Source organism: Delphinus delphis, chromosome 3, assembly GCF_949987515.2.
Source record: "Delphinus delphis chromosome 3, mDelDel1.2, whole genome shotgun sequence".
Lineage (NCBI taxonomy): Eukaryota > Metazoa > Chordata > Mammalia > Artiodactyla > Delphinidae > Delphinus > Delphinus delphis.
The window spans coordinates 107,987,209-108,014,620 of record NC_082685.1 but is presented as its reverse complement, the minus strand read 5'-3'; the positions used below and the strand labels follow the sequence as shown (position 1 = coordinate 108,014,620).

The following is a 27,412-nucleotide window of genomic DNA, read 5'->3' as shown; positions in this document are numbered from 1 at the left end:
CCATAAGCGCAATTGTAGGATCATATGGTAGTTCTATTTTTAATTTTTTGAGGAGTCTGCATATTGTTTTCCATAGCAACTGCACCATTTTGTATTCCCACCAACAGTGTACATGGGTTCCGATTTCTCCACATCCTTGCCAACACTTCTTTTTTTGATAATGACCACCCTGACAGGTGTGAGATGATGTCTCTTTGTGGTTTTGATTTTTATTTCCCTGATGATTAATGACACTGAGCACTTTTCATATACATGTTGGCCATTTGTGTGTCTTCTTTGGAGAAATGTCTATTCAAATTGTTCACCCACTTTAAAATTGTGTTATTTGTTTTATGCTATTGAGTTGTAGGAGTTCCTCATATATTTTGGAAATTAACCCTATATCAGACGTATGTTTTGCAAATACTTTCTCTCATTCTATAGGTTGCCTTTTCACTCTGTTGATTGTTTCCTTTGCTGTGTAGAAGCTTTTTAGTTTGATGTAGTCCTATGTCTGTTTTTGCTTTTATTGCCCATGCTTTGGGAGCATAGCCATAAAATTATTGACAAAACCAATGTCCTGAAGCTTTTCCCCTATGCTTTCTTCTAGGTTTTAAGTCTTTAATCCATTTTGAGTTGATTTTTGTATATGGTGTGAGATAAGGATCCAATTTCATTCTTTTGCATGTGGATATCCAGTTTTCCCAGCATCATTTGTTGAAGAGACTGTCCTTTTCCCATTATATGTTCTTGGCACCCTTGTTGACCAGTTACCCTTATGTGCATGTATTTATTTCTAGGGTCTCTAGTCTGTTCTACTGTTCTATATGTCTGTCTTTATGCCAGTACTGTTCTGTTTTAATTACTGTAGCTTTGTAATGTATTTTGAAATCATGAAGTGTGAGGCCTCCAGCTTTGTTCTTCTTTCTCAAGGTAGATTTGGCTATTCAGGGCCTTGTTTAATCTTCACAACAATTCTTTGAGTTAAGTACCTTTGTCCCCACTCTGCAAATGAAGAAAAGTAACTTGCCTAATATCAGATAGCTAGTAAGAGCTGGAGCTGGGAATGCACTTGAGTGCTGTCTGACTCCAAAGCCAGTGTGCTTTACCATTGCATTTCATGCCTCTCAGCAAATGGAGAGTCATGAATTCAATAGGACACATACATAAAATTAGTTTAGCCTCAGAGAGTTTTACTTAGTTATTCACCTGAAAAATGCCTGTGATATTGTATACTTCATAGATTTTTGAGGAGAATTTGTTTCCTGAAAAGCATTATGAGATTCTGAAGAGAGTACCAAAACTATGCCAATTTCTAAAAAGAGCTTAATAATCTTTCATTGCGATGAATAATCAAACAACCTAAACAGACTCATTAGTTTCACTCTGTACTCTAAATTAAGCAGTATCAGGCCCCTCCTTCCACCCTCTCCCACACATAATACATCGTGGAAAAGCTATCTTTTTATTGGTTGAATATATTAGTCAGTCACAAGGCGTAAAAAGTACTGCCTCTGCTCTATTTGCATTTATGAATTAACAGATGTGCCTGGTTTGAAAAACGGATTCATTTCTTGATGGGAAGAAAAATCTTTAGTTTTTCACTTTATTTTTTTATGTATGGGATTTTCACTAACCTTGGACCAGTTACTTGCCAGGAAGAACGTAAGGTGAGTAACTGCACATCTTTTAATATAATGCATCTGCAAACTTTAGTGCAAGTATGAAATTATGTGGTTCTGTAATTTCTTTATATTGTTGCACAGCTACATTTGTTAACAATTCAAAATGGATATACTAGATTAGATCATTTGGTAGCTACTAAAATCATTGAACGAGAGTTTATAAATAAGAGATTAAAACATAATCTTTATTATAAGAGGGAAGAGTTAATTTATTTGTTCAAAATATCCAAGAAACATTTGTATTATGTACTAAAGTATATCTCTATGAGAAAATGACTCAAATCAGTGTTCATGTTTCCTTTATACTTATAAGTAAATGTTAATTTCGGTTTCTCCTGCTGTTTTTATGTGAGAAGAGAGTAAGAAAACATTTAAAAACCTCAGAAATATGTTACCTGTCCCCCAAAGAACAGGTATTAAATCATTTTAACTAGTAGGAGATGGTAATTGTGTGGAGTACATACTATTTAAAACTAACAAGCAAAATTTCTATTTCTATTTCCTTTGTCCTTTTGGCTTCTTTCCATACTGTATAAGGGAACATATAGAGATTTCTATATAAAGAAGAACATGCAAAATCTGAATAGCAATTAACTTATGTCATATCCCCCAATTACTCATTATGTGCTCTCACAACAAATCCATCAGGGGATTTAGTGTGAGCACAAAGGAAGGTGTCAAGCAGGATGATCTGCCAAAACTTGTGTTAAGGAATTCTTAAGTCATCAGCTAATAAAAACAGTAAGTACAGGTATTTTTTATTTGTTTCCAAATCAGTTAGTGCTTTCCTTCAGGTTCACTTTCAAGTAATAAATGACCTATACTCCTTAGGTGGTTAAAGCTTAGTAATGTTTCCTCACCTGGTTTATACAGAAATGACTGATTTATGTATTACACTGGTAAAATATACACCAAGAACTGTAAAAATCCCAATTCTGTTTTTGAAGCAAGATTAATGGGTTTAAATAATTTTAGTTCCAGAAGAAACCATAGAAATCATACACATCAGTGATCATTTGAATCTAATAATATGTCATATTAATTCATTATGAAGGAAACAACAGTTGCTGTTTTGTGAATGTTCTTTCATATCATAGATCTGGAATTTAAAATATATTTCAATTCTATGAGTAATTCAAGGTTCTTAAGTCTCTAGGAAGGGTGATTGTATTTTAAGCCTGATACATGTTACCTGAGCTTAGAGAAAGTAGGGGTCATCACTCTTCATTTACATAGTCCTTCCTCAAATTGGGTTTATACTTAAACAAAAAGGAAATCTTTTCCCTCTCACACAGCACCCCCCGTGATCTCCCATTTCCCACTTGCCTTTCAGAGTTTGTTCGTTCATTAAATTGTTAGTTCATTTATGCATGTAACACATAGTTTTAATACTTGATACTTTTAAATAGGCACAGTGCTAGGTGCTGGTTGTACAATGGTGAGCAAAACAGATATAGTCTCTGCCCTCATGGACCTTTAAATCTAGAACAGAGGTGCTCATTAATCAAATGAATGATATTGTTACAAATAAACTGTGAAATGTGCTTTGAAAGAAAAGTATGGTAGACTGTGAACACATATAATAAGGGGATCTGAACTAGTCTGAAAAGTTAGGGACAGTGTTTTTGAGGAAGTTATATTTGAGCTGTGATATGGAGGACATGACAAGGAGGTAGGGAGAAGGGCAGGATGGAGAACATTCCAGGTAGAGGGGACAGCAGGTGCTAAGACTCTTATGAGGGAAGAAGGGAACATGAAGCATTCAGGGAACTGAACTAAAGAACGGTAGTGTATCTGGAGGAGAGAGGGGCGGAGGCAAAATGAGCACAACTAGCAGGCTGAGGCCTTTCAGGGCCTTGTAGGCCTTGGTAGGAACCTGATCTTCACCCTGAGCAGAACCATGAAGGAGCTACTTCACCTTCATCTTCATGAAGGCATACTTGGGAGACTCATGATGGAACACCTGGTAAATCAAAAATATTTCACCAGCCACTGCAAGCCTAGGGCTCTTGATTACTTTTCATGTATTGCAGAGTTCCCTTTTACTGGAAAAGGGTCTGAATATTTTAGTGCTAATGTAGGTTTACTTTTTTTACATTAAAAATCAGTGTTTCTTAGTTTATTCACATGGATAATTTAAACCAGATAATCCTTTAGTTCTACTTTAGTTCAGAGATCATGTAGTGATGTGAAAATGCATGTGTACTGTATTTTGTCTTTGGTTGAGATTATGGCTTCCTTTAAAACCTCATTAGTTTAGGCTTATGGGTGTGGGCAAGGCCTATCCAAATTAGAGTTTATTTGAAAAAGAATATAGCAGCATTATTGTATGTCCATAGATTCATTGAAATGAAAGTAAGCCTATTTTGTGTGCTAAAAGCTTTTCATTAGTGAACACGTGGAAATTTTTAATTAGTAGAGTCTCAAGCCAAGCATATTAATGATATGATAACTCACTCATTTATTCATATACTTTTATTCAGTAAACATTAAACTCCTTTGCTGACTAGATATTTTCAAATGACTTGATATATTATTATCTTATTTAGGTAAAATATATCTCAATTTTATGTTTTTGTTCATTAAAACATTTTAAAATTGAATCCTTAACCTTGTATCATGAATTACGATTTTTGGATAAAGTTCAAATTAAAAAAATTTAAAAATCTATTTGTATATGGTGATATTAGAAAGCTTGAAACTTTTCAAGAAATATTTCTGGAGTATTAGTCTTTCTTTCATGTATTCAGTTACTGTTTAACTTGTACTATAGAATTTGGAGTTTAAGTAGGTAGAGATCTTTCGGCTAAAGCATATCTCTATTGTGGTTATATGATTATTTTGATCGGAGCCTCACGCTTGCTGCTCAGGAAATTTAATTTCTTAGTGCTCCTAGGTGTGATTTGATTCAGAGGACTGATTAATGCTAACCATACTCACAAGAGACATAGTATAAATCAGAATGCTAATTTATAAATTTTTAAAGTAAGGCATCTTTTAAAAAAGAATAAATTAGAAAAATTTATCAAAGTAATACATATACATGGTTAAAACAATCAAATGGTACCAAGACACATAATAAATTATTAAAAAACTGTCTCCTATTTCGTCAGCTTTTCTCTAGTAACAAACAACTGCAAAATTCCAGAATCTTACAATCTCAAACATTTATTTCTCACCCCTGTTACAGCTACAGGTGGGCTGCCATGGCCCTGCTCCAGCTCTGTTTCCATGTCTTCTCATTTCAAGACCCAGACTTGAAATAGCAGCCTCTATTTGCACATGCCATTATCATATCAAAGAGAAAAGGGCAAGGGGTGGTAGACGCATGTAACACCTCTTAAAGTTTCTATGGAACTGGCACATTATTGCTTCCACTCATATTCCATTGGCCCATATTCCAAGACATATAGCCAAGCCTGATGACGGGGCAGGAAATATTCCCCCCACAGGGAGGTACTACAAGGAATATGGCCAAAGACAGAGATACATTCATCTCTGGGATTGCTGTTCTTAGGGAGTTAGTTGGGAACAATCATACAGTCCACGACTGTATGTATTAAATATTATTATTTAAATGATATATGCAGATGATTTCTCAATTTATACATTTTAGATTTTGTGTAACAACTTCCTTTTATTATCAACAGAGTATTTAACATATAACATGGTCTCTCAGATCCTCCTTTTGCATAGAGATCTCCCTCTAGGTTTCCCTTCTTCAGAGCCCTTTTGTCCTGTTGCTCCGATCTGGATTGATTCTCTCTAGGTCTGATGTGCAGTAGTCATCCTTAGGTTTCTCTTCATTGTTCTTCTGAGTTTGATCCACTGTTTATTAGAACGTATGCTTTCCTCTTTCTTGGTTTTATCCCTTACTTTCGTGGAGCATGTCCTCCATTAGCTTTTGAAAGGGTGTAAGAAATACATTTTCTGAATCCTTGCATGATTCTTGTTTTTTATTTCTGGAAGCTTATAGGACATTTTCTTTCTTCTAGTCTTCAAAATGTTACAAGTACCATATCTCACAACTATCAACTCAGAATGGATCCTCACATAGCTAAATGTAAATGCTGAAACTTTAAAACTTCTAGGTAAAATGCAAGAAAAAATCTTTGTGACCTTATGTTAGGAAATATTTCTTTTAGACACAAAAAAATGGACAATAAAAGAAAAACAAATTCATTAGACTTTTGAAATTTAAAACTTTTGCTTTTTGAAAGTCACCATTAAGAAAATGAAAAAGACATAGAATGGAAAAAATGATTTTCAATGCATATATCTGACAGAGAACTTGTATCTAGAACATACAAAGAATTCTTTCAACTCATAAGAGGACCATGAACTTATTTTTAAAAATTGGAAAAAGTTTTAAACACATACTTTACAAAATAAAATATATGAATGGTGTTAGACACAAGAAAAGATGCTCAGCATCATTAGTCATCAGGGAAATGAAAATTAAAACTACAATGAGATAGCAACCCACACCCATTAGAATGGCTACAATTAAGCAGACTGACAATACCAAATGTTTTGTCATAAGAATGTGGAGCTACAGGAAAGCTCACATGCTGAAACTGATTGGCAGTTTAAAAGTTAAACAAACTTATACATTATGACTCAGCCATTCTACTTTGGGTATGTATTCAAGAGAAACAAAAACGTATTCCACAAAACCCCATAAATGTCCAACAGTGGGTTCATAGACAAAATGTGGTATATCCATACAATGAAATATTTCTCAGTAATAAAAAGGAATGAAATATTGATACATGTAACAAAATCAGTGAATTTTAGTCATTAAAAATCTGAAAGAATCCAGGCACCAAAGAATATATGTTACAGGCTTCTGTTTATAATTGGAGAAGATACAAACTAATCTAAAGTGACAGAAAGTAAGTCTGTAGTTGCCTGTGGCTGAGGTGAAGGAAACATCACTCCACTGCAAAAGTGCATGAGGAAACTTCTGTGGGATGTAAATATTCTGTATCTTTATTGTGGCAGTGTGTCATAGGTATATGTCTGTGCCCAAATCCATCAAATTGTACACATTGAATGGACTAATGCAGTTTACTATACTTAAATTATATGTCAATAGAGCTGATAAAGTGAAAAAATAATTGCATGCATATATGAATTTATTAACAGCATCCAGTAGAATTATAGTTATCAATTTATCATCTTAAATTCTCACTAGCTGTTAGAGGTTGTATTACAAGGAGAATGGTGCATTTAATTTGTAATTGGTTCCATATAATTAATTCTAAAGCATTTCACTATAATATAGATTTAGTAACTCTTTAGATCCAAAATTATGTTTTGCATATAGATAATAATGTATAATATATATATTTCTCTAATTGTAAAAGTGTTGGGTTTATATGATAGTTATATATATAGGTCTTGGATAGGAATCTCTAAATATAGAATTTGATCTGTATTCTCATATATTACAGGTACAACTTATGAAAAATTAAAAATATGCAGTAAACTAAAAACTTTTATGACATGACACAATTGGAGATTTAAACTGATGTGATATTTAATATTAAAGAATTATTAATATTTTCTAGATATAATTGGGCTGTTACTTTTTAAAGTCCTTATCTTTTAGAAATACATACCTAAATAAATATAATTTCTGATATTTTCTTCATAATAATACTAGAGTGGGGAAGTGGGTGGGCACATAGGTAAAACAGGATTGGTTATGACTTGATAATTACTAAAGCTGGATGATGGGCACAGGTACTTGGGGAGGGTGAAGGAGCTTATATTTTTCTGTTTAAATTTGTATATGTTTGCAATATTCCACGATAAAAAGATGTAGATATCTTCTAACATAGCAATTTCACTTCTAGGAATTTATCTTAAGGAACTTCTCAGGAGTATGAACAAATAATCCATGATAATGTTCAATGTAGTATTGTTTATTAATTGGAAACAACTTAAATACTTAATAAGTTTTTAGTTTAAATAAATTAATACATTTGTATGATGTAATACCACATGGAATTCAAAATTATGTCAGAAAAATAAGTAATAACATGGGAAAATATTTGTGATATATTTTTAAGTAAAAAAAAATTACACACTTTAAAACGGGATGTTTATAAAAATCTGTTTAAATGATATAAAAAATAAATTATATTTGTGTGTAGGGTGTGTATGCATGTATGTAGAGTGAAACACTGGAAGGATATATTATTATAATTTATATCTTCATAATTTTCAGAAATACCTTTTTGGCAATAGAGTCTGTCTTTTTTTTAAATAAAAAAGGTTGAATATTTTTGCTTTAATATGTTGACAGTACAATGTGGTATAAAATTTCACTGTAAAATATTTTATTATGTTTTATTATTTGGTTATTTGATTTATTATTTGGTTATTATTTATTTTTGGTTGAACCTCAGTGTCTAGCATACTGCTTGGCACATAGTAAACTCTCAGAGTAGATTGTTTATTCAGTGAATGAACATTAGGGTTGATATTTAAAAATTTTTTCTACTTTAAAATTTTCAGTCTTTTCCTTATTTTCTTTGAAGAACATATATAGTATTACTTTTTAAATCAGAAATTCACTATTCAAAAGTGAACAGTTTTGACAGGCAAAGGTTCTGCTCCTCTACTCTGAGATGTAACAAACCAAAATGTCCTTAAAATTACATATAAAATCTAAAATGTAGATATTTGTTCAGCATCTTTTTATTTTTGTTTCTTCTAGTTTCAGCTCTCCAACATCTTCAAATAAAGAAGTGGTTATGAACAATGGTAAGACTTGTGATTTCCCTTATGATTCCTTTGGGGGTGGAGGAGGGGTTCTGTCTGTGATGGGCTTCCCTGAACACCAGTACTGGCATCAGCAGTCTGATATGAAAATCTCTGAAACTACAGTATTCTAAATTATGAGCCAAAAGAGACTTAAGCCTGTACTTAGAATATTATTGTCACTCAATTACATTAATAAATATATGACACTTAGCCTTTGTACTCATATCATTTTATTTGACAGATCAGCAGAATAATGGAGGAATGAAACCAGTGCAGGATTTCACAACAATACGAATCACACAGGTATGAACATGTTAGGAAACTAGATTGTATCATAAAAAAAGTAAACACATTTCAATCAGGCAGAGCCACTGTGAAAATATAAGTAATAATTTTATTAATAACTAACATTCTTGCTTGAACTTTAGGTAAGGAAATGTATTATGGTAATCTTATAGTTGAGAAAACACTAAAGTTTCACTTGCTGTCATATACAGTATTTTCATTACAATATTCAGTTTTACTTTTGTTCCTTTCCAGATAGGATCACTATAGTAACAGTTTATCTTTGGTTACTGGTAAACTTGGGTTGTTGCTGCCTGTTCAATTTTTCTTTTATCTCTATTTACACTGGAGTAATTGGTATGGAATAGTTGCTCTAGATAAGTGGATCTTCTTTCGGATAGAGACCTGCCTTTATGATCTCCAGAGTGACATACTGAAGTGCATTGTCTTGGGCTTCCTGGAAATCTGCAAAGGTTTCATAAGATGTAGAATAAGGTTAGAATACCTTGCTAGTTTATGTATATTAAATGACCTGGAACTACACTGTCCAAGACAGTAGACACTAGCCACATGCTGCTATTTAAATTTAAATTCAAATTGGATAATGTTAAGTAAAATTAAAAATTAAGCTCCTCAGTTGTACTGGCTACATTTCCAGTGCATAATAACCAATATCACAGGAAGTTCTGTTGGACATTAACGGTCTGGAGAATTACGCTTGATTTTCAGAAACCTCTTGTTTTCTTTGTTTAACATATTAATGAATTTATTTAAAGTTCTGAATTATTTGGGTTCTTATGATATTATTTTTTGAAAAGATTACCGCCATTAGTTTTAAGGCATGGTGAACTTTAAAAAAAAAATTAATAGACTTTTTTTTTAGTAGTTTTAGGTTTATAGAAAAAACTGACCACAAGTACAGAATATTCCCATATACCTCTCCAGTCTGCAGCCCCCACCCCTGCTAATTTCCCCTGTATTTAAAATCTTTCATTAGTGTGATGCATTTGTTAAAACTGATAATCCACTACTGATACATTATTAACTAAAGTCCATAGTTTACATTAGCATTCATTCTTTGTGTCGCACATTTTATGGGTTTTAACAAATGTATAATGATATCTATCTACTATTACAGTATTATACAGACTAATAGTTTCATGGCCCTAAAAATCTGGTGCACTCCACCTATTTATTCCTTCTTCCTCCCCCAGCACGGTGACTGGTGACTTTTTAAAGTCATTATTGCTAATATTATTACTTTCAAAGTTGGTTTTTGGTTTGTTTTTTTTTATAATTTGGTCCTTTACATTTTTGGTGCTTTGTGGAACTGGATTCATGTGCCTTTCAGGTATACTATCATTTTTAGGCTTGATAGGTCCACCCATCTTTTCCCCACAATAGCATGGACTCTGAAGCTAGCAGAGTTTCAACAGGTTTTGAATTGGCTCTTTTACTTCCAAGAAGCCTTTTGTACCATGGATACAAATTCGTATCTTAAATTTCATTTATTTGGTTAATTAGGCTCTCAATTACAATCTGAGCAGACAAAGATTTAGAAAAAGAACCTTGGAATGCATTCAGCCATCATAGCCCGGTTAATGTCTCTGTGGATGGAATTCTCTGCATTCTCTTTTGGGCCAAAAGAATAACAATGAAATTTAAGAATCAGACCTGGCTGGACCTTACAGATGAAGCCATTGGCCACAAGGCAACAGTGGACGCTGGCAACTCAAACTGCAGTGAAGGAAGTGCCATGTAACTTGACTGCTTTGCCGGAGCAAGCCCTTAGGGCGAGTGTAGCCTGTTAACTGGGTGGTCCAGTTTTCTGTCATTTCGGAAAGTAGAAGTAGCTCCTTTGTACATGACCCTGACATACATTTCTGAGGAAACGTCTAATGTCTAAAATGAAAGAACAAGTCAGAAATTAATTTTTTTAATTTCTTATTTTTTTTCCCAATAATTTTCTTCTGAACACTTTAGCTAATTGCTATAATACTTTGTGGAAGTTCAGGATTCTGAAAATGAAGTTTCCCAAACTCGTTCTGAAAAAGAGAAAGGATTCCAGGCTCTATGTCAACTCCAAATGTGAGGTGTCAAACTACTTTTGTCCTAGCAGGAAGGAAATTGCATATCGGTGAGCAGAGTCATACATATTCTAGTGGGTGAAACAAAGAAAGCTGACTCCATCTAGCCAGGGCAGATATTTGATTCTAGGAAGTGTTCTGAAGTTATGGAACATTGCCTGTTTGCAAATGTGCAAGGGTAACTTTGAATGGCCAAATTTCAGAGAATTCTTTAGGACATTTAAAAAATGATTAGAATAATTATTTTTGACTTGAGATAAGCAGATTAAACAACTATCCCTATCGAAGAGGAAGTCAATTTCCAGTGCCTTTCTCTGCTTTTCAGCCATCCAAGCAGATATTTTTTGCTTGTATTTGTTTTGGTCCAGAGGGAGGAAGTCTGGCATGTCCCACTTGCTTTCTATAAAGCTCCTTGCTTTCAACATTTGTTGGCATAATGGAGGCTTTTGGAAGATTCTCTGCATTTGTTCTGGCCTGGTTTAGATGGGCAGAATGCTTTGTATAAACCATAACATGCTCTGTGTTTGTGGTGTGTGTGTGTGTGTTTCTCTGTATTATTCTTATATACTTTGGTGGGAACACTTTTTTATTTCTGAACTTTACTTCTCATTTAAAAATTCTTGATGATGGGTAAAAAATGGATTATATTCATGTATGCTTACAAGTTACAAGTTTTAGTAAGTATGTTGCTATTCACAATGACTGTCTCTTATCAGAGAGCTAGGGAATTGTAAGCAAAATCCAGAGTCCTCCCGGATTTGTTTATTCTGTTACAGCATAACTATCAAAGAGACTCCAGCATTGCTGAGAGCTCAGGACTGTTTCCTCAGCCTCTAATTAATTCCCTACAGTGCTCTTTATTTGTGGTCAGCTGCGGGGAGAGAGGCTGATTGCCTGGGGATAGTCTTGCCTGTCCATGGCTGACTGGCCCTCCTTGATTCCATTTATCCTGACGCCAGGGAATTTGTGGGGTAGATCAGGGCACTACAGCTTTTTGCTGGACTTTAGAAACCTTGATTATCACTGGGAACCTAGAGACAGAAAGAATGAAAACTTAGCTTCTAGGCCCACTTCTGCCAGTGAGCTCTGTGACTTTATAAACAGGATCCACTCTAGGATCATAACGTGTGAGATGGAGATGGTGGCATCTATTACTAGCAGCTAACAGGACTGGAGCACTTGGAATTGGCCAGGCACCTTGTGAGGACTTCACAGGTATGTTATCTGTTACTCCTCACAATGCTATTGCGAGTTAAGTCCCTGAGTCACAGGTACAGTTATCATCGGTGTTTCAGGTGAGGGTGAGCTTAGGAAACTTGTTAAGATCATACAGCCTGTATGGTAGTAGAGCTGGGGTCTAAAACATCTTTAACAATGCCATTTTCCCTCCTCTCTCTTGGCCCTATCTCATTGCAGTGTGAAAATCAAATGAGGAAATGTATGCATGAGAACTTTGCCAAGTGCTACTCAAAGTATAAGATACTAATGACGACTAGAGTAAAATAGTGTCTAGTTACCTGGTAGAGAGGCCTAAGGAACCTTTGGTTTTCATAATACACAAGTTAATGATTTTTTTTTTCTTTGTCACTGCCCAAGAATTCTAGTGGGTGAGTTCTGAGCGTGTATCATCCACATTTTAGAGTCCTGCTCAGGTGAGTGTGCAGGCATCCTGGAGAGCCCTCCCAAGGGCATGAGGGGGAGGCTTCCCAGGATGTGAGGCATTCAAGGACCAGCTGCTGAGACTGTCCCTGATTCCTGTGAATTGCGTAGATTAGTGAGATGCCTTTGTTATGCTGGCAAGGAAATCTTATATTCAAGAACCAGAAAGGGAGTTGCGGAAAGAACAAACCCAAGCTAAGACATAACCATGTAAGGTCAAAAGCACAGATTTTAAAAAAATGACCATATTTTAGTGCTTGGAAACAAAATGTTCAGGGAAAGGCAAATTGTTGGCAGACAGATTTGCTACAGAAGTCTTTTTAAATAGTGAAAGCCTTACAAACAGAGCATAATCCCAGCATCTGTGTGTATTTTGAATTTAGGCAATTAAAGTCTCAAGAATTCAGAATCTGTTTTAAACATGGGAGGGTAGGGCGCTTGGAAGAGTAAATGAAGCTCTTTTTTGAGTGACTCCCTAGGTTGTATTTCCCCTTTATGGTGCAGCATGTGGTGCAGTGCTTGGCACATAAAAAAATCTCACTGAATGATTGCTGAATTTGCTTTGTTGAAATTGGGCCTCATGTTCTTTACTCCACAGCAGAGCATGTTAACAGCTTTCATTGAAACCAGGACTGCTGGAGAAGGCTCTTGGGACATCAGAAGCATGGAGGCCATTGAGCTGCTCCACCAGAGATTCGGGTGGGCGCAACGTGGCTTTGCTTGGAGCTTCAGTTCATTAGCTGGAGAGCCAATTTGTGGGTAACTAAGCTATTCTGATTCCTTGGAAGAACCAGAGAACTTCTGTTAGAGTAAGTGACCAGTCAAATTTATAAAGTACAATCCAAGAAGTGCACTTCATTTCTTTAAAGTATTTTCAGTAATTTGTAACATTATCAGAATATTGTTAGAGAAAAATCCTCTTGAAAACTTGCTTTACCGAGTAAATTAGCTTATAAAGTGTTTGTAAATGAGTGCTTCTAAGGTACCTAAGCTTATGATGTTAGGAAATAAAGATATTTCTTTTAGTGATCTTATTAATATGGTTAATTTTGTAAATACTCCTTCCCTTTCTCCATAAGTAGTAGGAAGATAAATGAGCTCAGTCACTGACATTTCTATTTCTTGATAAGTGGGACCAAATTGATGAAATTATATTTGTGTGATTTTTTTCAAATTTGTAATTGGACATTTTATAACCACCTACTTTGGCTTTTTTGTTTTTATAATGTATATTGAGGTGTTATAACTTCAAGACATTATAATGTCACATATCAGCGTCATCCTTTATATATTTAAATTTCTCACATTTTCCCATTTCAATTGTATTTAGCTTTTCATCATTCTTATTTTTCAACCTTTCTGAAATTTAAATGAAATATAATAAACTGCACATATTTCAGGTATACAATTTGGTCAGTTTTGACATACGTTTATACCTGTGAAACCATCATCACAAGCAAGACAGCAAACATTTTCATCACACTCAGAAGTTTCTTTGTGCCCCTTGGTAATCCATCCCTCTGCCATTCCCACCTTTCTAGGTAACCACTGTTCTGCTTCCTATTGTTATAGATTAGTTTGCATTTTCTAGAATTTTATATAACTATAATCATACAGTGTACGCTCTTTTTTAGTTTAGCTTCCTTCACTTAGTATAATGATTTTGATATTCTTCTACATTATTGCATGTGTCAAAGGAGTATTTCTTTTTACTGATGAATAGTAAGTATTCCTTTGTATGGATATATCACAACTTATTTATCTTGATGGAAATTTGTTTTTCCTCCAGTTTTTAGATAACTTTCCAAATAAAGTTGCTGTAAATATTCATGTACACGTCTTTATAGGAGCATATATTTTCATTTCTCTTAGGTGAATACCTAGGAGTGGAATGGCTAGATCATATGGTATGTGTATGTTTAGCTTATTAAGAAACTGCCAAATGGTTTTTTAAAGTGGTTGTAGCGTTTACCTTTCTACCAGCGCTGTATGAGAGTTCCAGCTACTTCACATCCTTACCAACGTTAGGTATGATCAGTGTGGGACTACAGAGAAAATATTATTATGTTTCTGTATGGTTAGCAATTTCTAAACAAATTTTGCTCGGACCTGGGTTAAAAGATAAGTCTTGGAGTTAGTAAGGGATGTACCTCCTCACAGGAATGTGATTACATGTCAAGGAGTAATGAAACTCAGCACCATTGAGATATTCCAGGGCTTGGAAACCCAGAGAAGCTTCTTATCGTCTCCTTGGAGACTTTATTTACCTACATGGGTATTAGACATGCACCCATTTGTTTCCTTTATGGTGAGCTGTTTGCTCCCATCCAAAGGCTATTAAAATTCATACACTTTTATTTTTCCAAGGAAAATTTCTGACACTAAAGAAGCAGATGTCTTTCTCCTTCTCTCAGGAGTTGAAGGAGGAACGACTGTCTCCTGTATGAGCTCCCAGGTTCATAACTTTAGTGTTCCTTACCTGTGTTGTAAATCCCAGTATGTGTAGGATGGCATCTGGCTTTCAGCAGGGGAAGAATTTGGCTAAAAGGGGAACCAATGTGGTTATTGCTCTGGGTTAGTGATAATCTATCTCCCCTCCAGGAAATCTTGTGTTAATGTTCCAAATAATGTGAATAAATATAGATACTAACAGCTTAAGAGTGTTTTTTTTTTTTGAAAAAAGTTTTAACCATACTGATTACTGTACTATGGCATCATATTGTGGTTTCATTTTATATTTGCTTGATGACTAATGATATTGACATCTTTTTATGTACTTACTGGTTATTTGTATATCTTCCTTTGTGAAGTGCATGTCTTTTGAACACTTTAAAGTTGGGTTTTCTCCTTATTATTGAGTTGTTAGTGCTATTTGCTGTATTTTGGATACAAATTCTTTGTGTATATGTGTTGTGAATATTTTCTCCCATTCTGTGACTTGCCTTTTTCGTTTTCTTAACAGTATCTTTTGAAGAGCAAAGGTTTTTAAAATTTGATAAAGTGCAATTTATCAGTTTTTTATTTTATAGTTCATACTTTTACATTTTTTCAAGAAGCTGTTTCTTACCCCAAGATTGCACAAATGTTATTTTATGTTTCTTCTATGTGTTTTATAGTTTTAGTTGTTACATTTAGACCTGTGATCCATTTGGAGGTAATTTTTGAGTATAGTGTGGAGTAAGGGTTATTCATATTTTGATGGACTGTGTTTCTGTTTTCTAAGGTTGTCTCTGAAGTTTGGTGATGCTGAAAATCCCAGAGGTATTGATATAAGGTAGGTACGGATAGCACTTTGGAATGTCATAGGTTCAGCACTTCAGATTAGCTCCATATAATTTATTCATTCAACATGTAAGTATCAAGGGACTGCTGTGTGCCCAGTATTGTGACACATGAAATGCCACATTTATCTAATTACACTGAAAAGTCAGTGATGTTATGATGGGATCCTATAGTAATACTTTCTTTAGTTTCTACCAAAGCAACTATACTTTTTCCCTCTTCCTTTAGCGGCCTAGAAAATACATGAACCTGAGAATGTGATACCTCTTTCCTCTGAGCAAAGAATAAGATATGTTTAAAGCTCCAAAACTGAGGCTCTAGTTTGAAGTTATTTTCTGTATAGCTCCTTACAACTGAGTCACACTTATCATTTAACTGTAACTAAAAATTCTCTGTTAGCTGAATTCCCCAGCAGACAATCAACATAGGCCTGCATTTTTCTGTTCATGTATGGAATAATGCATCTGCCAACGTTGGCTTATCCAAGCAGTTAGGAACTGCTCCAGGGGTGGGGAGCAATTTGAAAGCATTAAAAATTTTTTCTTATAAAAATATAATGTTTCCTTTCCTATAGGAGCAACCTTTTAGTGGAGATAAGCAGCCGTGTCTTTAACATTTCTTGAAAAACCAGAAGGATGTGCTAGGGCAGTCTTTCCTAAGCTGTGTTCTATGGAACACTTTTGCTCTGTGTAAATGTTTATAATATTTCCAGAAAAGGGGTCCTGTGGTGAAACGTGTTTGAGAAAGACTGCACAGCGTGTCCTCTTGGAGATTCACGGTATAAATCTGTGTGTTGAAGTTTCTGTGAAGACGCGCTCTTAAGGAAGATTGCTGCACTTGGTGACTTTGATTAACCTAGCATTTCCTGTCTTTTCTTGTTGTTGTTGATGATTGTTCAGCAGTTAGTTGTGATTTTGGTGTTTTCGTAAGAGGAAATGAGCTCAAGTCCTTCTACTCTGCCGTCTTGTCTCCAGTCCCCCTTTCTTTCTTTTTTTTGCCTCTAACCTAGCATTTCCTATGTTTAACCTTGGAAAGCTCTTTCCTCAACATGTGCCTACATATCATGGGATACGAGTGTTTCACTGGTCATAATTTAGAACATGCATGCCATCATCTTTCAGAGACACTTTATAGAATCTCACAAGGTGACCAGACACATATACATATTTGTTTGATATAGGAATGGGGAATATTTTTGATTCAAATAGCACCTTTTAAAAATTTTTCCCTAGAGGAAAGTAGCTTTTTGATTATTATTTTTTCTGATGGTAAAGCTGTGTGGCTGACATTGTCAGTGTACCTTGTCTATATCCTCTTGGGCATTTCCATTTGAGTGCACTATAGTCCACCAGCTCAACTTTTTTTTAAAAAAAATGATTTATTTATTTATTTAAAGATTTATTTATCATTTATTTATTTATTTTATTTATTTTTGGCTGTGTCAGGTCTTAGTTGCAGCATGCGGGATCTTGCATTGCGGTGTGTGGGCTTCTCTCTAGTTGTGGAATGCAGGTTTTCTCTCTTTAGTTGTGGAGCACAGGTTCCAGGGTGCATGGGCTCTGTAGTTTGTGGTACGCAGGCTGTAGTTGAGGCGTGTGAGTTCAGTAGTTGTGGTGCACAGGCTTAGTTGCTCCATGACTTGTGGGATCTTAGTTCCCTGACCAGGGATCAAACCTGCATCCCCTGCATTGGAAGGTGGATTCTTTACCACTGGACCCCCAGGGAAGTCCCCACCAGCTCAAGTTTAAACTTCCAGCCTTTCTTTGCCTAAAAGCTTTCTCTGGCCAAAGGGGCCCACTGCCTCCCATCCGTACCCCAGCAATGACTGAAAGAAGTCTGTAAATATCCTAGCTCCCTCACCCTCGGGTGAGATAACTCAGAGGTGTGTGTTCTACGCTGTCTCCCAGGATTCCCTGTGGGCATTAAGCCCCTGTCGCTCATGGTGGAAGCTTGCTTACCTTTGTCCTTTGGGGCTGCCTTCCATTCCTCTGTCATTTCTCTTCTCTCTCTTCTACATACTTTTGTTTGTTTGTTTGTTTTTATTTGCAATACTTCATTTAAAAATTTTTTTAATTGAAGTATACTTCAACTATAGTTCATTTACAATGCTGTATAAGTTTTGTACAGCAAAGTGATTCAGTTATACACACACACATATATGTGTATGTATATATATATATATTCTTTTTCATATTCTTTTCCATTATGGTTTATTTCAGGATACTGAATGTAGTTCCCTGTGCTATACAGTAGGATCTTGTTGTTTATTTATTATATATATAGTAGTTTGTATCTGCTCATCCCAAACTCCTAATTTATCCCTCCCCACCCCTTCCCCTTTGGTAACCATAAGTTTGTTATTTATGTCTGTTAAGTCTGTTTCTGTTTTGTATCAGTTTTTAGATTCCACATATAAGTGAGCATTTGTAGAGACGTGGATGGACCTAGAGACTGTCATACAGAGTAAAGTAAGTCAGAAAGAGAAAAACAAATATCGTATATTAACACATATATGTGGAATCTAGAAAAATGGTACAGATGAACCAGTTTGCAAGGCAGAAATAGAAACACAGATGTAGAGAACAAATGTATGGACACCAAGGGGGGAAAGAGGAGGGGTGGGATGAACTGGGAGATTGGGATTGACATATATACACCAATATGTATAAAATAGATAATTAATGAGAACCTGCTGTATAACACAGGGAATTCTACCTCACTTTGCTGTACAGTAGAAACTAACACAACATTGTAAAACAACTGTACCCCATTAAAAAAAAAAAAAGAATACTACTCAGCCATAAAAAAGAATGAAATAATGTCATTTGCAGCAACATGGATGGACCGAGAGATTATCATACTAAGTGAAGTAAGTCAGAAAGAGAAAGACAAATGTCATATGATATTCTACGTTTTTTGGATGACTAAATTCCCCAATAAATTTGGGATCACCTCCACAAAATACTTGTATTCACATCCTTGTCTCAGGGTCTACTTCTGTAGGAGCCCAAGCTAAGACAAGGTTATATATATATCTGTTGAAAACTGAAAGATTGGAAAATACTGAGCTATAAAAAGAAAATGAAAATCATTCATAATCCAACCACCATTGGTCATCACAATTAACATTTGTTTTTTCTATTTCTACTTTTTTTTATTGTGGTAAAAGTTACATAACATAAAAGCTACAATTTTAAAGTGTTCACGTCTGTGGCACTTAGTACATTCACAATATTGTACAACCATCACCTCTGTGTAGTTCCAGAGCATTTTATCACTCCAAAAGGAAACTCCCTACCCCTTAGCAGTCACTCCCCATTCCCCCTCCTAGCCCCTGGCAACCACCAGTCTGCTTTCTATCTCTGGATTTGCCTGTTCTGGACATTTCATATAATGGGATCATACAACATATGACCTTTTATGTCTGACTTTTCCAACGTATCCTTTTAAAAGAGCAACTTGGAAGGGCAGGAACAGAAGTAGGCACTGAGCTGTTCCATCCACTTCCCTCCCTCCCTCTCCTTGTTTAACAACAGGCACCCTGTGTGGTTGCCAGGGGCTCTCCTGGGCTGCTGGAGCACCCTTTGCCTGCATGTCCACCAGAGGGCCAGACATCCCCCAGGGCAGCCCTAACCAACAGGCGTTTCCAGATATCCCAGCAGGACAGAGCCAAAGTCGCCCTCCAGGGACCCTGCTGGATGCACGCCCTTACTTGTTCTCTCCTCCCTCCGCCTGTTTCACATCTTTCCTCTCCTGTCCTCCTGGGATTTTCTTAAAAAATCACTTGCCCACAAATCCTTGCTCAGGCTCTGCTCCAGGAACCAGCACAGGTTTGAGAGGCCAGGGCAGAGGGTTTCATGTCCCCCAGGCCCATGGGCGTGCCATTCCTGCCCTCAAGTGGGCCAAGAGACACAGAACCAAAGACCCTGTGGGCTGGACAGCTGTTTGGCAAAACGACCCGGTGTTTTCACCAGGAAGGATTTTTTCGAGCAGTTCCGTTGGTGCATTAATGTTCCCACCGCACTGAGGCTGTGTCACAACAGCCTCAATCTCAGGCCATTATCTGAAATAGGGCTGCAAACAATGTGGCGGGCTCCACCCCAGCCCTGAGCACAACAGAAGTCACTTCCAGGGAATCCAGAGCCAGCCTGCCCTTTCTGGGAATGGCTTGTCTCTCCCATTGCCCTCTGGAACAGCTGACTCCAGAGTCCAGATCTGAGATGTCCACCACCTCCATCCTTCTGGCCTTCAGCGTTCTCGGTGGTTTGTTGCAGTGGGCGGGGATGGCCAGACTCAATTGCATCCCTCAAAAAACCTTTCTGTATCTGAGTCAGGAGCCCAGGGTGAGCAGGGGCTGTCCCAGATAACAACGAATGTTTTATAACACCAAGCCAGCACAGAGCATTCTATTTAAACGAGCACAACCTATTTTACAGATGAGGAAAGCAAGGCCCAGTTGGGTTGTTTAACAACACTTACCATACCACTAATAAGAGCTGTATTTCTGAGAACTCTTTTGGCTGCATAAAGTCAAAAGGTAACTGATTAATAGGATTGAAAGTGTTAGCTTCAGACACTTAACTTACCTCACCAGGGCAGCATCTTTCTCCATCTCTTGGCTCTGCTGTCCTTGTGTCAGTTTCATTCTCAGGCTGGAAAGATGGTGGCCAGCTGACAGTTATCCACTTAAGCAACATAAAAGAACTCTGTTGTAGCACAGCTTACATCTTATTGACCCAGCCTGGGGCATATGCCTCTCTCTAAACTGATCACAGTGATTAAAGGGCCACAATACACTGATTGGCAGGGTCCGGGAGACCACTGAGAGGGGAGAGGGTCAGCCCTATACACACCAAGATGCTGTTCCCAGAAGGAGCAGGAACATAACCTACAGGTGGGCAGAGCCAGGATCAAAACCCAAGCTTTCACCCTGAGCTATACTGATCTCAGCTGCTTTCTTTTTCTTTTTTCCATTTAAAAAAATTGAAATATAGTTGATTTACAATGTTGTTAGTTTCAGGTGTATAACAAAGTGGGTAATCATATTAACATTTTGATCTCTGTCTTTCCAGAATTTTTTTCTATGCAGTCACACATTTTTAATGAAAAAAGTGATCATGACATATGCATGTTATAACTTTTTTATTGCTAGAGAATATTCCATTCCAAAATGGCTAAGAGTAAGGGCTCTGGTCTCAGATGGGATTCTAAGCCCAGCTCCAGTGCTTACTCTCTGAGTAAACTTGCACAAGTTAGTTACTTAACCCTTTTGTGTCTTAGATTCCTCATCTGCAAAATGAGGATAATAATATTCTCTATCTCATGGTGTTGTAGTGAAGATTAAATAAAATATACATAAAGAATTTAGAGAGATGCTTGACACATAGTAAGAGCTATTTTATTTTTGACCATTATTTATTTAGCTACTTCTATATTATTGTCCATTTAGTTTTTCTCAGTTTTTTTGCAATAATAAAATTATTTTAATTTTAAAAAAGAAAAAATACCCAAGCTTTTTGTGTTTTTCCTTTTGTAGGAATTTGTATTGCTCACTTTGGGGCGTTCTCCTGTTACTTGCTTTCATTCCCGCCCATCAGGAGGCTCTTGTTCAGAACTAGAAAGTAAAAGCCTCTCTCTGAGCCAGTTCTACTACCTGACAAAAGAGGGCGCACTTGTACTGTTCGTCAACAGTGTCCTGCATCAGCAAATGTAAAAGTGCTTTGGGGGTAATACTGTTTTATAATCATTGTCAGATTCACCCTTACCAGTTACAACAAATTGTCCATCCAGAGCTGGTTTAGTTTGCACCCAGTCGAGGTTATTTTCAATAATTCAATTCCAATAACTTTTAATGCAACTGGCATGTTTGCTCCATCAAGTTACTCCTACCACTGCCAACGCGTCAGCAGCCTGCAGCGGTATGATGCCCTTTTGTTGCCCAGCGACACCAATGATATGTCAAGCCTGTGGGAGGTCACTTTTGTTGATTTCCAGGTAATAAACTAAAGCATATGCTCAATGCACCTGTGTGTTTGGTGCCAAAGAAATTCTGTTTGTTTGAAAACATAGATGTTTAAGGAAAAGAAAGGAGTAGATATCTTTAAAATTATATTGGTATGAATTATGTTCTTTATCTTCTAAGGTATGAAATAGGATAGGATCAAGTATTTCCTCTTCCTGCACAGTGATCCCCCTGTCCCCCAGAAGGACTTTCTTTTATATAAAGGTTTATCCAGTCACTCATAATTATCAGTGAGGAATGCCAGCAATGTAAGCCAGAGTGAAGCTGTGGCATGAGCCCAGTGACTGACACTTCCTGGAGCAAGAGGCCCTTCTGGGGAGAGGAATTGTCGGACAATTATTTTATTTCCTTCAGGGAGAGGAGCAGTGATCCTATCAGGGCAGATAAGAAGTACATCTAAAGTGTGAGTGACAGCTTTGGCATTTAGCATAGGAATGGAACTGTCAGCCAGGGAGTCAAAAATATCCTAAAGATCCTCTTGAAAGTATTTGGGGAAAGGCATAGAGGCATAAGAAGTTCCTTTTCACCAACAGAATCTCGGGCTGAGAGACATCTGTCAACTTCCTCTGACCTGTTTACCTGTGAAAAAAGCTTAACTTGTTCTTCCAACTCCCTGAAATAGGCAGGGTTTTACATGTCCCTTTTATGGATTCTTCCCAATCTTTTCCACATATAAATATATATTTATTCCCCTTCCCCCCAGGTTGGAGAAGTGTGGTGAGGTAGTTTGGGGTAGGGAAGGAGTTCGCATTTTGGAGTTCGAAAGACATGGTTTTGAATTACTTATCAGCCACTTGGGCAAGTTACTCCACCCTCTCGATTTCTGACCTATCTTTATGAATGTAAAGAATTCATGGCCTAATATATATGTGGCAACACCCAGGACCGTGTTAGGCATGGATTAACAATAACTAATACTTATGAGTCCTCTTTGTGTGTTGGCACTGTTGTAGTTATTTTACATATTTTGTCTTCAAAACTTATCATAATGCTGCAAGATAGCTGTTATTATCCCTCTTTTACAAATGAGATGACTGAAACTCTGATGATTACATAATTGTTCAAAGTGATATAATTGGTAACTGGTAGAGGCAGAATTTGAATTGTGGACTGGCTCCAAAGACAATTTATAATACATGTAATATATATATCTATTTATATAATATTTATAAAGTATATATTATATCTATTTCTCTCACACTTTTAAAAGAGAAGTAGGTGGAAAGGGAAATGAGGAGGTAATAATGAAAACAAGGAATAATCCACACATAATCTTGCCTAACAGATGAATTGACTGATTTATATCTCTACCTTGTTCCAGAAATGACTTACAATGACTTACAGAAATACTTCAAGAAAAATAACTTTGAAAAATGGGCAAACCACTTCACACCCATTAAGTTGATCATTATAAAAAAAAAAAAAAATCCCCCAAACTGAAAATAACAGCTATTGCAAGGATGTGGAGAAATTAGAACCCTTGTACATTGCTGGTGGAAATGTAAAATGGTGCAGCCACTATGGAAAACCGTATGGTGGTTCCTCAAAAAATTAAACATAGAATTACCATGTGATTCAATAATTCCACTTCCGATTATATACCTAAAAGAATTGAAAACAGAGACATGCACAGATATTTGTGCATCCATGTTCATAGCAGCGTTATTGACAGCAGCCAAAAGATGGACATAACCCAAATGTCTATCAGTGGATGACTGAAAAACAAAATCTATCATGCACATACAATGAAATATTATTTAGCCTTAGAAAGGAAGGAAATTCAGATAAATGCAACAGCATGAATGAACCTTGAGGGTATTATGCTAAGTGAAATAAACCAGACACAAAAGGACAAATATTTGTATGATTCTACGTATGAGGTACTAGAGTAGTCACATTTGAAGACGGAAAGTAGAATGGCAGTTGCTAGGGGCTGGGGGAAGAGGGGACTGGAGAGTTAGTGTTTAATTGGTACAGAGTGTCAGTTTTGCAAGATGAAAAGAGTTTTGGAGATGGATGGTGGTGATGGTTGCACAATGATGTGAATGTACTTGATGCCCCTGAACCGGACACCTAAAAATGGTTAAGATGGTAGATTTTATGTGTATTTTACAATAAAAAGTATAAACCAAAAAATGGGAAGACATGGGATTAAGGAAAACAAAAGGAGGAAAAGATCAGCTAAACCACTAGTGAAGTTGGTACACAAAACCATGAGACCATCTGTCTGCCCTGACTGGAAGCAGCACAGTAATTTCACTCTGAAGCTCTTGAGCAGCCAGCATAAGAAAGAATCACCCTTTACGTGTTCATGGGGTTCATAAGACTACTGAGAATGTGCTTGTGAGGAGCACATTCATCCCTGGTGTTGTGCAATGCGTGACAGCATCCTCAGCAGCAGCCTCATGGGGGACAGAGCACTGGGTGTCAGAGGTGGACCTTGTAAAACACTCTTCATGTGGACAGACACAGAATCAAGCCCAGTCCAGGGAAGAGGTAGTGCTGGTGGTGATGGAGGTTAAGGTATGCATACAAAAGGCTGCGTTCCACATCTACAGCTTTGCTGATCTATCTGGTTTATTCTAGGAATAAAGTATAGAGTGATGTCACATGCATGGCAAACTCAGGTGCCTCAGGTGAAAGCTCACATGCCTCAGGTGGGCCAACTGGGGACTTTGGCAAAATGTAGCCGGCATCACAAGAGGTATATTTTATAAAACTTCAGCTAATTTTTGCTTTATAGCAATGCAGGCCCAATCTTGCTGGATCTTCTGACTTTTCAATTAAAGATAGAAATGTAGATTCCTGGGGGAGGTTTTCAGGATGTTCAGAACTCTGGGCCAAACAAAACTTACCTGTGGGCTGGATACAGAGTGTTTACAATCTCTAGTCCAGAACATGGATAGACAACGTGTCCCTCAGGCATCCTCCACAGATATTGTTCTCAGTCAAGTCTTAGGAGGTAAGTGGCAGTCAGCGTGAGGACATTCTCTTTGGCTGGAGTTGTAGCATCAGATGAGGCCATCTTTTGTCATTGAGGAGCTTGACTCTTCAGGCTAGTGCCTGAAGAGAAGGCCACTTTGCCTCTTCATAGAGTGGGCAGGCCAAGTATCCTAAAAGCCAGGCCAAGAGTCTCCTTCAGCAGTTGTTTTGGTTCAGTCTAAGCACAGGTAGTTGGGCAAGCAAGGCCCCTAATGTCTACGGTATGATGGGTGGCTACAATCATTTTAGCATGGAAACATGGTAAAGTGCCCACCTAAGTCTTAAAAATGAATCCTCTGTAAAGCATTCATGGATAATTCAATTTTCTGATGTACCCTTTTAAAACCAACTAGGTGACTGAATGAGTTGTAGGGTTATATTCTAAAAGCTAGCTGAATGTGGAAGCTGCCTTCTACAAATGATGGTTCTCATTTAGAATCATTACTCTGTAGACTCTGTACTCCCTGTTTCTTTATTGTGATAGTATTTAGATAATGGGGCCAGTTGTCGATTTGAACCTCTCCTAGTTCCAAGTAATTAAATCACTTCATTGCACATATGAGAAAGCTTTTCTTTGAATTCTCTGAGCAGACTGCAAGTGGTATACAGGTCTTCCAAAAACAGTACCAAGTCTGCATGGTACATCTGATAAAGAAGGAGAGTTAGTGATGGGGGGAAAAAGAGACACAATATACCAGGAGTTATGGAGTTGTAAACTGAGAAGTGCCTCTGAAACCAGACTGCTAAGGTTTGAATTACAGCTTCATTGTACTTAATACTGTGTGACTCTGGGCAAGTTACTTAACTTTTCAGTGCCTGTTTCCTCATCCATAAATTAGGATAAAATAGTAACTTATTCATAGGCTCTTGTAAGTATTAAATGAGTTAAGACAGTGTCTGGTATGTAAAAAAAAAAAATCTTCAATAAGTGTTAGCTTTTATTATCTATATTTTACGTCACTGGGAATCATATCTTCCCTTAAAAGACTCTTCCTATCTACTTCCTGTCAACAGAATCAAAGGCAGAGAAAGTGAGAATTACTATTCTTTGCGAAATTTATATTAACACATAAAATTTTGAGTAGGCTTTGAATTTTAGAGACAACAGACGTGGTTTTAGGTGAACTAAGGATCAGATAAAAGAGGTTTTATTTCAGAGCCTTGAATTTCTCTGGCCACTTAATTATGACAACCATATATCCCAGAGTTTCTGGGTCAGTCTTGATTTAAAATTAAGTTTCACTGTCCCCACGAGCACACTCACATTTGTTAGATAATGTGTTTAAATTATTCAGCAAGTATGGCCCCAGTATTTAAATTTGACTGATTAGGGCTCTAGAACCCCTAGCCCAACTGTGAAGCAGATTTTCAGAGGAAAGAGTATGTCACTTCAGCTCTTTTCTCTTGACAGATCCAAGGCTTTACCATTAAGGGGGGGACAGTTTTCCAAGGCCCGAGACTGCACCTCTTCCTTCTCACCAGCCATTCCAGTCAGCCTGGCAATGTCCCTGATCCTGCCCTGCACATGCTCATCTACCTGTGCTATCTGGACTGGCACTATGATTTCATCGCCTCTCTGGCTCACTTCTGCCAGTTGAAAGCTCGAGATGCATCAGAAGAGAAGGAGCTGCTGAGGAGCCAGGGAGTCGAATGCTATGAACTGAGAAGCCAACAGATCTGCAAAATTTATGTTTAACAGCACAGGTCCCTCTTCCTCAGGAAGTCCACGATAGGCTCTGAAAGGAGGTGTTCCTGTTGTGTGCTGTTTGACTTGTGATATAAGATTTTCACCAAAAGGCTTGATTTTCTTTTTTTAAAGGAAATACATGCAAAGAATACATTTTGGAACATCCACTGGCCTTCTTAGATAGACTTGCAGCAATGATAAAGGTATCTCAGGAATCCCACGGAGATAAAAATGATTGCTGCCCCAAGGTGTCTTGAAAGTAAAAGAATATTTCAAGTTAGGGACCCCCCCCAAAAAACAAGAATGATGCAATATAAAGAAGGGAAAACACACTTGGTCTTCCTTGCCTTTGTCAGTTTGGATGTGATAAATATAGAAATGATAAATATAAGGTTATCTGGAAGTTCAGAATTTAAAGTATTTTGTAACATAGTTTGCATTTTTCAGAAGTTATATCCCAATTTTGTTTTAAAAAATAGTCTTTTTTTTCTCTGTCACAGAACTGTTTAGGGAAGACTCCTGTCAATATGGTGGAACACTTTATTCAAGGGCATTCTTGTCTTTTTCTTTGCTATTCAGAGGCAGCCCAGTTCAGTTTCTGAAGGAGCAATAATAGTCTTGGCAGTATCTTACCTTTCTTATTTCATTGTGGTGCCAAGACTTGCCTCGTGTGTCTGATTTAGACTTCCATCAGCTCTCCTAGGTACCACTTAAACAGCTAAGCTAAATAAAAACAATTTGCTTACTATGCAAATACATCTCCAAGTCCCCTTCCAGTGAGATAGCATTCCCTAAAGAAATTCTGAAACCACCACTCATCTTCTTATCACCATTTTCTTCCACATGGATTTCCCCATAATCCTTTTCAGTTCTTGGCAGATACTGAAGAAAGGCTCACTCTGCATCCTCACCAAAGCTTCTCTAGTATGACTTCTGTGTTAAAGAGATCTTATGTGTAAAAACTACATTG

General features: G+C 36.9%; 1 pseudogene; it reads left to right on the top strand.

The window, feature by feature from the left end:
* Positions 1-1,556: 1,556 nt before the first annotated feature.
* Positions 1,557-26,549, top strand: LOC132423449 (V-type proton ATPase subunit S1-like protein; annotated as a pseudogene).
* The last annotated feature ends 863 nt before the right edge of the window (positions 26,550-27,412 follow it).